Here is a 12,631-nt window from a genome sequence, read left to right on the forward strand (position 1 = left end):
TACCAGCCCCGGACCCAGAGACCGGGACCGGCTCCTCAGAGCCGGGCCGAATCCCGAGCCCCACATCGCCCTTGCAGGAATTCTGCCGAGCGCTGCAAACTTCTCCCTGCAGCCCAGGGCTGTCCCCGCCGTCCCGCTCCCACCGAGGAATCGGGCACGGGGGGACGGAGAGCAGCGCCGGGGGCTGCTGCGGGCCGGGGCCGGGGCCACCCCGGTGGCCGCGGGTCTCAGGGTCTCCGTAAATCGCTTTTTTTTCCCGACTCTTTGAATTTTCTCGCTCGAGACTGAAGTGCAAAGGCTGATGGCCGTCAGTGGCACACGCCGGACAGATTCAGCCCCGCTCGGCATTGTCCGTGCCACGGCGCTTCTCCCGCAGCCTTCACCGAACACTTTCGTCGTTTTAAAAGGCAGAACCTGCGGGTTTTACCCCGCGGGCTGTTCTGAAGGGCTGCCCAAGCTTAGGAAAATTATATTTCAGGTACACTAAAAAGAAAAAAAAAAAAACCAACCAACAACAAAAACCACACACGTAAAAAAAAAAAAAAACAACAAAACAACGGTGTTTCTAATTTCCAATTGTATATTGAGTCACCGAGAAAAGAGGCGGCATTATGTGTAATAATAATAATCTATGAACTGGATTTAGGAGGAATTTTCAGCAGAAAAAATTCATTACGGGGCTGCCCTGTGAATTTTCACTCTCCCGAGGAAATACGGGAAAAAGATATACGCCAGCTTTTAAAAATTGTTTTGGAAAACAAATGCGCCGGTGCTTTTATCTCCCCTGCGGTGGGACACGGAGAGGAGCCGGCGCGATTTGATTTCTCAACGCCCGCCGGAGTCTGGGCTTCCCCCTCCCCAAAATCACGGCCCCCGGCCCCGGCGCCCTCTCCCCGCCCTGTCCTTCCCGACCAGAAATAACCCGCCGAAGCGGAGGAAAGCCGGCTGCTTTGCTAGAATAAAAATCGGGCTTATTTGCAAGGAAAAAAAAAAAATCGTGTTTATTTGCAAGAATAAAAAGTGTGTTTCTTTGCAAGGCTAAAAATCGGGTTTATGGGCAAGACCCAACAGCCGGTTCCTTTGCCAGAGCGGGGACCCGCGGCGCTGGGAGCTGCAGGACGGGGGCTGCGCTGCGGCTCGGGGGAGGCACGGCAAGGGGGCGATTTCCCCGCTGCGTGCCCCCCCCAAATGGGGCTGGGGTTCACTCCCCAGCAGGACCCCCCCCGGGCTGCGGAGCGGCCGCTGCGGGGGTCGCCGGGGGCCCGCACCCAGCCCCGCACCCGGGGCTGCCCGGCCGCTTCCCCCGCTGCCCCCCGCTTCACCGCAGCCGTGCGGGGATTGGGGGGGGGGGGGAGAAGGCGCCCGGGAAGTGCCCCCCACCCCACCCGCGGAGCGTGGATTGCCCCCCGGGTGCTTTCTCCTCGCCCCGCGGCCCGTTGCAGGCGGCTTCGCCTGCCTGGCTCGCAGGGACGGGAGAGCTGTTCCCCCTTCAACGAAAACCCGGGGGGGTGACGGCAGGGCCCCCCGTGGTCCCCCCCTCGCCGCACGGCGGCCGGGCCGGAGGGGACGCCCGGGCGGGGGGGGGTCCCCCGGCTTCTGCTGCCAGCGGGGGGCGGCGGCCTCCTCCCACCCCCCCGGCCGTGGATGCGGTGCCTACCCCGCGGCGGGATGCGCCCCACGGGTGCCCGGGGACCTGGGCGGACACACCCAGCTCGGGTACACACACACGCGTGTGCGGGGACGCACACGGACCCCATAGACCAACACCCCCACCCCCGGGTCGGATCCCCGCCGCTGTGGCGCACCCACCCGAGTGCGTACCCGCGTACCCACGGGGCGGGGGGGCGACACGCGTGTGCGGACAGGCAGGGGTCGGCACAGGCAGAGGTCGCGGACACACCCGTGTCTGGACACGGACACGGACACCAGATGCACACCCGCCGTCTGCAAACGCAGCCCCGCTGCTGCACCCCTGCCGCCCCCCAGCCCCGGGAGCCGCGGGGACCCCCGGCCCAGGCCGTGCTCCCCCCCTGCACCCCCTCCCCAAATTCACCAGCTTTCTGGCCCCCCTTCGCCACCCCACCCACCCCACGCAAGTGAAGGCGGCGGCGGAGCGGGGCTGCAAGAGGCGGCGGCTGAAGGGTGAGGGCCCCCCCCGCCCCCTGCCCCTGCACGAGCTGAAAGAATACAGAAATAGGTGAAAAGACAGAAAGAGCCCCAAAACAGCGCTGCCCCAGGTTTGGCTTTATTTATTCCTGCGTGTCCCCGGGCGGGGCTGGACGAGCCCGGTACCCGGCGGGGCAGCCCCGGGGGCGGCTCCGGGGGCCGGGGGGGTCCAGGGGGGCGCAGGGGGGTGCAGGGGGTCCCACTGCCCGCGGCGGGGGGGCCGGGGAGCCGCAGGTGCCGCTGGCGGGAGACCCCAGCAATGGCTGTTTGGGTGTTGCATTGAAGCACGCTGCAGTGCGCACACAGGCGGCCCCTCCCCCCGCAATCTGCCTGTATGCTAATGACATGCAAAGCGACTCATTTGCATGTTTATCTCTGTCAATGGGCAAGCGTGGCGGGCGAGGTAATACGTTTTCCCACCGTGGCGTGGAGGCCTTCCCCCCCCCCCCCCCGAACCCCGCGCCCCTCACCGCCCCGCCGGGCCGGGGGAGGGCAGGGCAGGGCAGGGCAGGGCAGGGCGCACCCCCGGCCCCGCCGCCCGGCCCGGGCACGACGGCAGGCACTGCCACAAAATGGCTGCCGGGGGGGCCCTGCGAGCCGCCCGAGCGCCCACCTCTGCCCCCCAGCAGCCCCCGGCCCACCCGCGCCCCCCCAGCCCAGCGCCGGATTTTGTGCTGAAGCAGCCAACCGGGGGCGCGGCACCCTGCCCCCCTCCCTCCTTCCCCCTCACCACCCCTCCTTTTCCACCCCCCATCCCTCCTCCCCTCCATCCCTCCTTTTCTACCCTTCATCCCTCCTTCTCCCCTCCATCCCTCCTTTTCTACCCTTCATTCCTCCTTTTCCCCCCCCCACCCTTCCTTTTCTCCCCTCCATCCCTCCTTTTCTCCCCCCCATCCCTCCCTTTCTACCCTTCCTCCCTCCCTCTTCCCCTCCACCCTTCCTTATCCCACCTCCATCCCTCTTTATCCGAACTCCATCCCTCCTTTTCTACCCTTCCTCTATCCCTCCTTCCCTCTATCCCATCCTCGTTCTCCCCTTCCATCCCTCCATCCCCTCCTCCAACTCTCCTTCTCCCCCTCCATCCCTTTTCCACCCTCCATCCCTCCTTCTTCCCCACTCCATCCCGCCTTCCCCATGCCCAGAGCCAAATCCTCGCTGTTTCCACGCATGGGGGGTGGATTTCTGATTCCCCCCCCCGGGGGGAAAACTCTCTTCCCTCTTTCCCAGGGCTCCGACGCCGGCCTGGCTGCTGAGACCCCGGCAACTCGTGACCGCTGTGGGTCCGCCACCACCACGCGTGGCCCCCGGTGGGCGCGGACCCGCGGGTGGGCGGCCCGGAGGGGCTGGGCCCTGGGTTCCTCTGCTGACAGGGGTGAGGGGTGTCCACGGGCACCAGTGGGGAGAAGCAGCCGTGCGTACGCTCACGTGTGTGGGCCCACGGATGGGACGGGCATTGGAGGCACCTGTGCGGGTTTTTTCAGTAGCCACCAAAATATTATAATAATAATAATAAAAATAAATAAATAATCATGATAATACATTTAATACGTTAATAAGTTAATAAATGACTGATGAAGAGGGCTCTCCCGCCGCCCCGAGGTGCGCCCACACCGCTATTTTCAAACCCGCCTGTCGGAGCACAGGGCTCTGTTTTGGGGGAGCGGGGGGGGTCCCCACCTGCGCGGGGATGCGGCGACCCCCACGCACCCACGGCGGGGGCACGGCACGGCGCACCCCCCCCCCGACACGTGGCGTGGGGGCCAACCCCCGGGGACGGCGCAGGGCTGTAATGCACCACGGCGTTATAGGCGCTCCATACTGTACATGTGTGTATAGAAACCACGTATATTCTATGTCACGCTGCAGTGTGGGGTGCTGGATGACGCGGTGCGGTGTGACAGCACAGGAGCTGTCCCCGGGCCGGCACCACGCACCCGCGGGGCCGCCCAGCCCCGAGGCGCCGGCGATGGGCGCCCGCCTCGCTGCGCTGGGCGTGGGGACGGGTTCGGGGGGAGCCCTCCTGCCCCCCCGCACCCCACCCCTTCCCCTCTCAGCCCCTTATCCCCCACCTTGTCCCAAATCTTGCCCCCCTTCCCCGGGCAAGGTGTTCTCGCTCCCTCGTCTCTATTTTAACCCCGGGGGGAAGGTTTATCCCCCCTCCCTCGCCCGAAATCGTCTTAGAAAAAAATAAAATCAGCCGAAAAACCCAAATCTTGCCAGTCTGTACCCGAGGCCTCCGGGCAGACGCGGCCCCCCGGATCCGCCCTGCCCCGACCAGTTTATCCCAGCACTGCCCAGTCGCAGGTACTGGGAGGGGATTTATTTGGGGCATCAGCCAGGGTGTGTTCCCCCCCCGCCCCGGGCACCCTATGGCCACCATATATCGCACCTGTGGAGAGGTAGGTGTGCCCCCAGCAGGGGTGCTGCCGCTGCCCCCCGGGGGGTGGGGGTTGCCCCCGAAGCCCCGTGCCCCCCCCCCCCCCCCCCCCCCGCCACGGGGGGCAGCGGGCCCGGGGGTGCCGGTCCCCGGGAGCCCCGGGGGTGCGGGCCCGCCGGGGTCCCCCCCGGCCCGCTCCCGGGTGGGTGTTCCCCTCCGAGGGGGGCGGAGAGAGGCAGGCCGGGGCAGAGGCAGGTTTGGGAAGGCCCCCTCCCCTGGCTTTCGGACTGCCCCTGCCAGGCAGTGTCCCCCCCGCACCCCGGCCGGGGGGGGGTCCGCACCCCCGGGGGAGGCCGGCCTGGGGCTCCGCATCAGCGTGCCCGGGGCAGGGCTGGTTTTGAGGGACCCCCTGCAGAGAGACACCCCGCCCCCCCCCCCCCTTCATCACCCCTCCAAAACCTGCCGTGCCATCGCGCCCCGCAGCAGAGGCAGCCCCCCAAAAGCACATGGGGATGGGGGGGGGTCTTCCCTTACCTGGATCCGGCTCGTTTTCTCCCGCCGTGTCCCGCAGCAGAAAACTTCCTCCGGCCGGGGCCGGGGCCGGGGCCGGGGCCGGTGCGGGGAGCCGGGCTGCGCCGGGGGGACCCCGCGGCCGGGGAGAGCCGCACACCCCGGGCCGTGTTTATATGTAGAAAGAAGGGTAATTTGAGTGCTTATACCAAGAACCGGGGTTGTTAAGTTTGCAGGCAGGCAGCTAAACGGTGCCAAGTGCGGGCGGGGGGGGGGGAGTGCGGGGGGGAGGCTGGGGGTGTGTAAGAAATAAAGAGCAATTGTCAGAGGCGAACAAAAGGCGGAGGATGGAAAGGAGCTGGGAATCCCGGGGCAGAGCCCCTCGGCGTGGACTTGAACTTGGGCTTTGACACCGTCTGCGAGGCGGAGAGCGGCTCCGGGCCGGGCGAGCCGGGCTGGGGGGGGGTTGACAACAGCCTCGGTGGCGGGGAGAGGGGACATCACCCCCCCAAACACCCACCTTTGCTGGGGACACACACACACTTCGCTTCAGGATGCGAGTGAGCCGGGGGATAACCTAGACGGGCTGAGACCCGGCGGGCTCAGCGCACCTCCCGGGGCGGAGGGGGCGGCGGCGGGGGGACCCCGTCGGGGCCGGCCGGGGCCAGACGGCCGGGGGGGGCCGCCCGGTTCTCACAGTCTGTGCCCGAGCCTGGATTCTCTGCACGTCCCGGCCGGTCCCCCCTTTGCTGCTATTCAGCACTTAATTGAACATTAATGGCAGCTGGGGATGAGGTCATTGGAGCCGGCTTTTCTCACACATTTTTCATGCAAATCCGCTAAACTCTAAACAAATTTGAATAAAACCCCCTTTGTGCGGGCCCTCCATGGTGTTTTTCCACGGGCCGCTCCGCCTGTCTCCGCACACTTCATCCGGGGAGGGGGGAGATGTGCTGTGCCGGGGGGAGAAGTGGGGAGATTGAGGGGGGGTCCCCCCGGCCGGGCCTGGAGCACCGGGCAGAGCCCCGGGTAACACCCAGAGAGGCTGCGTCCTCTGCGGGGCTCCAAACCCAGAGCCCCCCCCCAGGATGCGCATTGCACAAGCGGGGCCCCATCACCTCCCTTTGCGTCCCCCCCCGTAGCACCAGTTCCCCCAGTAATATCCACCAGCACCCCCGTAACACCTCGATAGCACCAATCCACCCCCAGTAACATCAGTCCCCCTGCAAGTAACACCGATCCCCCACAGTAACACCAGCCCTGCAAGTAGCATCAGTCCCCCCAGCCACCCAAATCCCTCCCAGTACCGCCAGTTCCCCCAGCACCCTTTGCTGCACTGGGCAGTCAAGCCCCATTGCCTCTCCATAAGGTGTTTTTCGGGTGCTGGCGGCCGCACAGGGTAACGGCACGCAGAGCCCCCGGCCCCCCTGCTCCACAGACCCCGCGCAGCCCCCATTAGCATCCCTGCGCGCCCGGCCCCCTGCCCAGCCTTGAACTTGGCCATGCCGGGCTGCGCTCCTTCTGCCTGCCTGGGCTCGCACAATGCCGGCCTTGACCCATTGTTTGCTTTTTTTCGGGTTTCAGCTGGGAAAGCGGCCACCTCGCGCAGCCTGCCCCGAGCACGCCGGGAGCCGGGCACAATGGGGAACCCTGCTCTGCAGGCAGAAGGGCTCCAAATCATTTGAGAGACATATTCATTATATTCTTTCACGGGGGTCTGTTTGCATTGGGTTTAGCGGTTACTTCCCAGACGGGGTTCAGACCAAATAAAGATCATTTAGCGGCGAGGGATTCGCTCGGGCTTTCAGGGAAATGTGCCTGATGTGGGGCACGGCGCAGCCCGGCCGCTTGGCTCTCAGCTGCTCCCGCTTCCCTGCTGATTTGCCTGGGTTTATTTTGCGCCCGTTGCCTCCTCCGTCCCGAGACTGCACCAAATCACACAGCTCACTTTTGCAAAAGGGAGAGTTTATTTTCAACAGTGCATGGGGTGGGGAGATTTTAATGGGAGAGAATTACAGGCAGTACGTTTCTCTTACAGGAACAGAGAGGGTGCAATAAAACAGCAGCAGGGCTGCCCGGCCCGAACAGACTCACGGTCCTCTGGGCCCTGAGCACAGCGCCGGCGGGACGGCTGCGCTCCCACAGCTCTGCACACCGAGGGATGAAGAGCAGCAAGGGCCGAGCTCTGCTCCATGAGCAAAGCCGGTGCTAAAAACTCCCTCCAACCTTCACGCACCCGGTATTTTGCCAGGTGAGACAGTGGCTTGGTCAGATCCCTCTGCCTAAGCACCGTGGTCCTGCTCTGGGGTATTTAGGGCACCAAAGACAACATACAGGAGTGATGTGGGATGATCCCCTGGCTCCTTGTGTTGCCCTGGCTCCCTCCCCATGCCTGGACCGGTGTGATTCGAAGCGATGCAGAAATGTTCATGAGCGAAAGTTGCCTCCTCTCTGGGTCCATCAGAGGAGCAGGTCGGGACCCTCCCGGAGAAACCTGGAGACGTCAGACGGCAAGTCGGAGCAGGTGGTAGCCAACTGCAAGAAGGAACTCACAGGCTTGAAAAGTCCCTTCTCCACTCGCTGGGATCTAGGAAGGAAGGGAGAAAAATGGAGTGGTTATGAGCTCCGGCAGGGAAATGGTCCAGCAGCGCTCGGCTGAGAACACGCCAACTCAGCTCTCTGATGGAGCAAAACTCCAACCCGCTTTCCCTCCTCACCACACGTTTCCCACAGCTCTGGGCCACCTTACTGCCTTCCTGACCGGGAAAACCGTGGTCCCCAGGGCGCCGAGCTCCCTCTGCGCCCGCCTCAGTCCCCTACCTCTGCCTGCCCCGCACACCGCCAGCCAGGGGAGGGCTTGCTGCCTGTCCTTCCTCCCTAGGCTTTGGGGCATGGGATTACTCTGCATGTCAGAGCCACTAAAGGCACAGCCCTCTGATGTTTTAATCTTCATGTTAACTTTCCCTGCCCTTGGCGCCCTTGCCTGGCTGGAGAAAGTGATATCGAGCCACCGAGCTGGAGCTGAAGCCGTGACGCTCGGCGAAAGTCCCATTCTCGGCTTTTACCGCACCTCCTGGGTTTGCCCCTCACATCTTGCACCTTGCGTCAGGTTCTCCTCCCTTTTTCCTGACTTTTTTCTCTATTTCCTTTACACTTTCCCCATGGCGAGTGCAGATCCCCCAGCACAGCCTCCGAACCCAGTCCCATCCCTTTGCCATCCTCCCTTTGCTTTGCCTATAAACTGTTATGCTGGAAGGAGTAAAGACTAATATAACTAATTCTTGAATACACTTGGATCCAGAGTGCAAAAGGAACCATCAGCTGGCTAATTTATTCTTTTTATTGCACCAAATTGTAATTTTATAAAATATTGCAAATTTTATAAAATATTTGCAAGCCCATTTTAAGAGATAAATCTTCTGTGTGGCTCTCTAATGAGCCGCCCTGGGAGTAGCCGGCATGTGATCTGCTGTAGGTCGCACCGCGACGTTCCCGGGCTGCGACTGGATGAACCACCGTAACTCTTTGAACTGTGCAAATACTCTACACTCTGGGGTCCAGGCTGCAATTTTCATGGGTATTTTTTCTCTCTCTTAAAAATAGATCTTCTGTAACCCCTTTATTGCAATATTCATAACGCACTTCATGGAAATCCGAGGAAAATCCCTTCCCTTTCGCAACTTTGAAGCAAGCCTAAAACTTAAGAGCGGCAGAAGGCAAACCCACCCCACGTGCACGGGTTTGGGGAAGGAACATAGCCTGTCTCTGGAGAATCAGGGTGCCGAGAGGGCAGACCCCATGCTGGCGCGTGTGTAGGGAGACCCAGGCTCCATGAAGCCGAGGCTCAGCACTGCTTTATCCTACGTGAGGTTAGGAGTCACCCCCAACACCCCCCCAAGGCTGGCAAGGATGTTGAGGCTGGGGCAGATGAGATCTGCAAGGTGGTGGGTGCTATCCCAAGCGCAGGAGAGGAAGAGGAGGCTGAACCCTTGTGCTCACCAGGGAAATCCCTTGCAGGGTAAAGACCCCTGCCTCGGGCAGTGGCAGCCCCTGCCCTCCACCTGGGCAGGCTGGGCTTGCTGCGACCTACAGAGAAACTCATCTGTGGTGCCGGCAGAGAGGGTGCTCCTTGGTACGAGACATCAGCCCACCCTGGAAACGATGCCCTGCTTGCCCAGTGGGTTTGCACCTTCCAGCACTTAGTAACTGAGGGCAGGAGCGGCTGGACCCATCCCAATGATTTGACATAAGCTTCAGGAAAGCCTAAACCTCCTGCACGCGCTTTCTCTGCGCCAGAGTTTGGTCCAGCACTGTGGATGCCTGCCAACATCGGACTGCACCAGGACCCGATTCCAGCCCAGCACTGCCTTCCCTCCCCAGCACCCCGTGCAGAGAAAGCATCCCGCAAAGTAGTGTGTGGATTCATTATCCCTCTCTTTTTTTAAAAACGATGCATAAATTATTGCAATTACAGTTCACCCTCTGCCCCAGCACTTGCTCCTGTGCCTCCCCGTGCCCTTACAAAGCCAGCACTGCAGTTTATGCGCTGACAAACTGCCCCGCCACGGCTATTCCGGGCGGTGGGAAGGGCAAAAAAAACCCTCAAATAATGGCAAATGGATGCAGGACGCTCTGCCTAATCAGATTCCTATCCCCTATTGAGGCCGGGAAGGAGGGACCCCGCTCCTCCCCTGCCCTCAGCCCAGCCTCCGCTTCACCGGCTCACACGGGGAAACTTTCTGGACAATTTAATCTCTCCAGGGTGTTCCTTAGAAAAACCTTTCGCTGTCAATTTTTTTTTCTTCCCCCCCCCCCCTTTTTTTTTTCCTTCCCTCCCAGCCTTGATTGAATTTTGCAAGCCCCTGATATCTTTCTTTTTTGTAGGGATGCACGCTGCTTATGCAAATACCAGCCTTTCATACCGCCTCCCTGGCTCAAGCCCTCCAACTTGAATGTGACCAAAAGCTGTGCTCTCCCCTGCTAACTCCTTAGCACAATTACACCTCCATTCTGCTCCAGGGGCCCGGCGAGGGGGGGGGGGGGGGAATCATTTTAAACTAATAACACATGCTGTTTGCTTTGGATAATTACAAGGGAGCTTCGGCTTCTAAGAGCTATGAAATATTCTGTTCGGCGGGGCGGGAGGGAGGCTCCGTGTTACGCCTACGCCGCGAGTTTTATCTCCTGGCGGAGATGCTCTCACGGCCTCTCGAGGCTCCCTCCATCTCGTGCTCGTCCTGTGCACCTGGGCAAGCATTTACATTTCCTACGGAGGAACTTCTCGGCGCTTTGGGCTACGGGAGAGAGGAGAAGGCGGCTGACATTTTTCTTATCTCAAGTTACAATTTCCTGCAAGCATCAAGATAATAAAACATCGGCGATGGGCAAGCCGAGCGAAATGAATGCGTCGGCTGGCTCTCCCGCGGCAGCGCGGGGAGGACCAGGGAGAAAGGACACCCGAGGGATGCGGCCGCTCCACCGGCTCTCGTTTGCATCACGGCCCTGCTGTTATTGTCCTCCTGCCTTGTCTGCTGGGGAAGTTTATGTGGAGGGCTTCTGCCGGGGCGAGGAGGAGGAGGAGGAGGAGGGGAGTTTTCCCCAAAAGCACCCAGGAATCTGTCAAAAGAGGGACAGAAAAGAGAAGAAGAAGAAGAAGGGAGACAGAGAGTGGGAACGTCAAGGACCCCTGACTAATGAATAGCAAGTTTGCCCTTGAACCTCCCTGGGCTTTGCCATTCCCAGGCTCCAAACAAGGGCTGATGCATGCTTGGGCCCAGCTGCAGGGGGACCGGGCTATGGTTCATCTCAGACACTTTGACAGCCCGGGCCTTTTCCCCGCATAGCTCAGACTCGCCTAACTACTCCCCTGGCAACAGCTCAGTGCAGGAACCTGCGCTGAGGCCCTGCCTGCTGCATACAGAAGTGTGAGGAGGAGGGGAGCCGCTGGGAGAAATTAGCTGGAGACCGGCTTAACCCATCAAATGCTGGGCAGGCATTTACAGGCACCCTTCACTCCATCCCTGGCTCGGCGGACTGGGTGCTGGCTGGCAAGCATCCACGGCGCAGCAGGAGAGGGGCAGTGATGGGTTGGAGGTGCCGAGTCACTCTGTACTGCAAATCCCATGACCTGCTGCTTCGCCAAGACCCAGCGCCTTGGACCTGCTGGGGCTGAAGGTCCTCGTGGTGCCAGGGATGCAGGAGGGAGCCGAAATAGCTGGCTGGAAAAGGGCACCAGACACTGACTGGGAAGGGCATGGCCTGTCCCTGGTGTGGCAGGGACAGGGCATCCCTCTCTGCCAGCCAAAACGAGGGCTCGGGCTGGAGGAGAGAGGCACAAACTTGCCCCGGCCACTCTTTCTGCATTGCAGATCAAAGGAAGGGGACAAGCTGGCCTTAGGGGTCTGCGCTGAATGGCTGGAGAAAACAGGCACGGGCACCCGGCGGCTCCAAAGCGCGACCCAGAAACGTTCCCACATCCCAGCCCCATATAAATCAAGGGGGAAAAAGGGGGGGCTCCGTCCCGGCCTCTGTTTTTACAGAGCATCTTTCATGTGCAGCCCCTGAGAGAGAGGGCTTTGCCGAGCTTGTTAAGGACGGCTCCTGCGCCAGGCAGAGAGGGGGACGCACCATATGGAGAGGAGAAAAAGAAAAGGGGACACTGAAAATGGAAAATTATGCAAAGCAGGAGGAGAGGCGCTGGGGGAATGGGGGGAGGGAGGCAGCAAGGTGGTGGGGGATGGGGAGAGGGTAGGCTGGGAAGGGAGCCCTGACGGGGGGGGGCGGGACACGAGCAAGCTGGCACGGGGGCAGCAGGAGGGACAGAAGTTTCCTGTGACTGGGTGCAGGATAGCCCTTGGCACCCTTGGGTGTCATCAGTGGAGGGCAGCTCTCCAGACTGGCCTTCCCCGAGCGGGTCTGGGCACGGGGTGATGCCCGACTGGACCGCGGCGGGTGCACCCTGCACCCGGAGCCGTGCCACGCCGGGAGATGCAGCAAAACGGGGCTCACAGTGACCTACTTCAGAGGTGTCCTCAGGACCTCCGTTACTATGGCGATGAGGTTGTGAGCAAACATTACGGGTTTTTTGGTCAAGGTTTTTGCTTTTAATCAATCACAAAAAGCGGACCCATGTATCAAGGTGCTGGGGGCTTTGTGAGAAATGGCCCTGAACAACACCAATGATAGCAAGGGCCTGAATCACCCGTGTGTCTCAGCCGCCTGCGCAGTGATGGTGGACACTTGGGTGAGTTAAGGAGAACCCCAAGGCAGCTGCCAGAGCTCTTCCCTTCCCCTTGGTCCCCAGAGGGACCCCTTGGTCCCCAGAGGATCCCGGTGTCACAGGGCAGGCTGCAGCCCTGGTGCGGTGCAGGGATGCTGGGGATGCTGCGCAGGCACAGGAGGGAGAATGAACTTTCCAGTCCCTTGCGTGTGTTATTGCCCAGCTTGTGCTCAAACCCCAGCATCTGGCCTAACGTGGCGTTTGGAGAAATGACTTGGCCCTTCCCAACCCAAGTGCAGAGCTCCTTCTCACTCTCCTGGAAACACTGGCCACGTCCCAGCTTCTGGGCTCAGGTCACC

At 61.5% G+C, this 12,631-nt stretch overlaps 1 long non-coding RNA gene across 1 annotated transcript in view; it reads right to left on the reverse strand.

Moving 5' to 3' along the window:
- Positions 1 to 6,997: 6,997 nt before the first annotated feature.
- The window catches only part of LOC148050288 (uncharacterized), a 35,956-nt gene continuing 30,322 nt past the window's right edge, over positions 6,998 to 12,631 (reverse strand). The window contains exon 3 of the long non-coding RNA XR_015701343.1: positions 6,998 to 7,640. This is a non-coding gene — a long non-coding RNA (uncharacterized LOC148050288). The remainder of the gene's footprint in view (positions 7,641 to 12,631) is intronic.

The sequence above is a fragment of the Nipponia nippon genome, unplaced genomic scaffold (assembly GCF_047370975.1).
Source record: "Nipponia nippon isolate SJK-2023a ecotype South Korea unplaced genomic scaffold, ASM4737097v1 scaffold_9, whole genome shotgun sequence".
Taxonomy (NCBI): Eukaryota; Metazoa; Chordata; class Aves; order Pelecaniformes; family Threskiornithidae; genus Nipponia; species Nipponia nippon.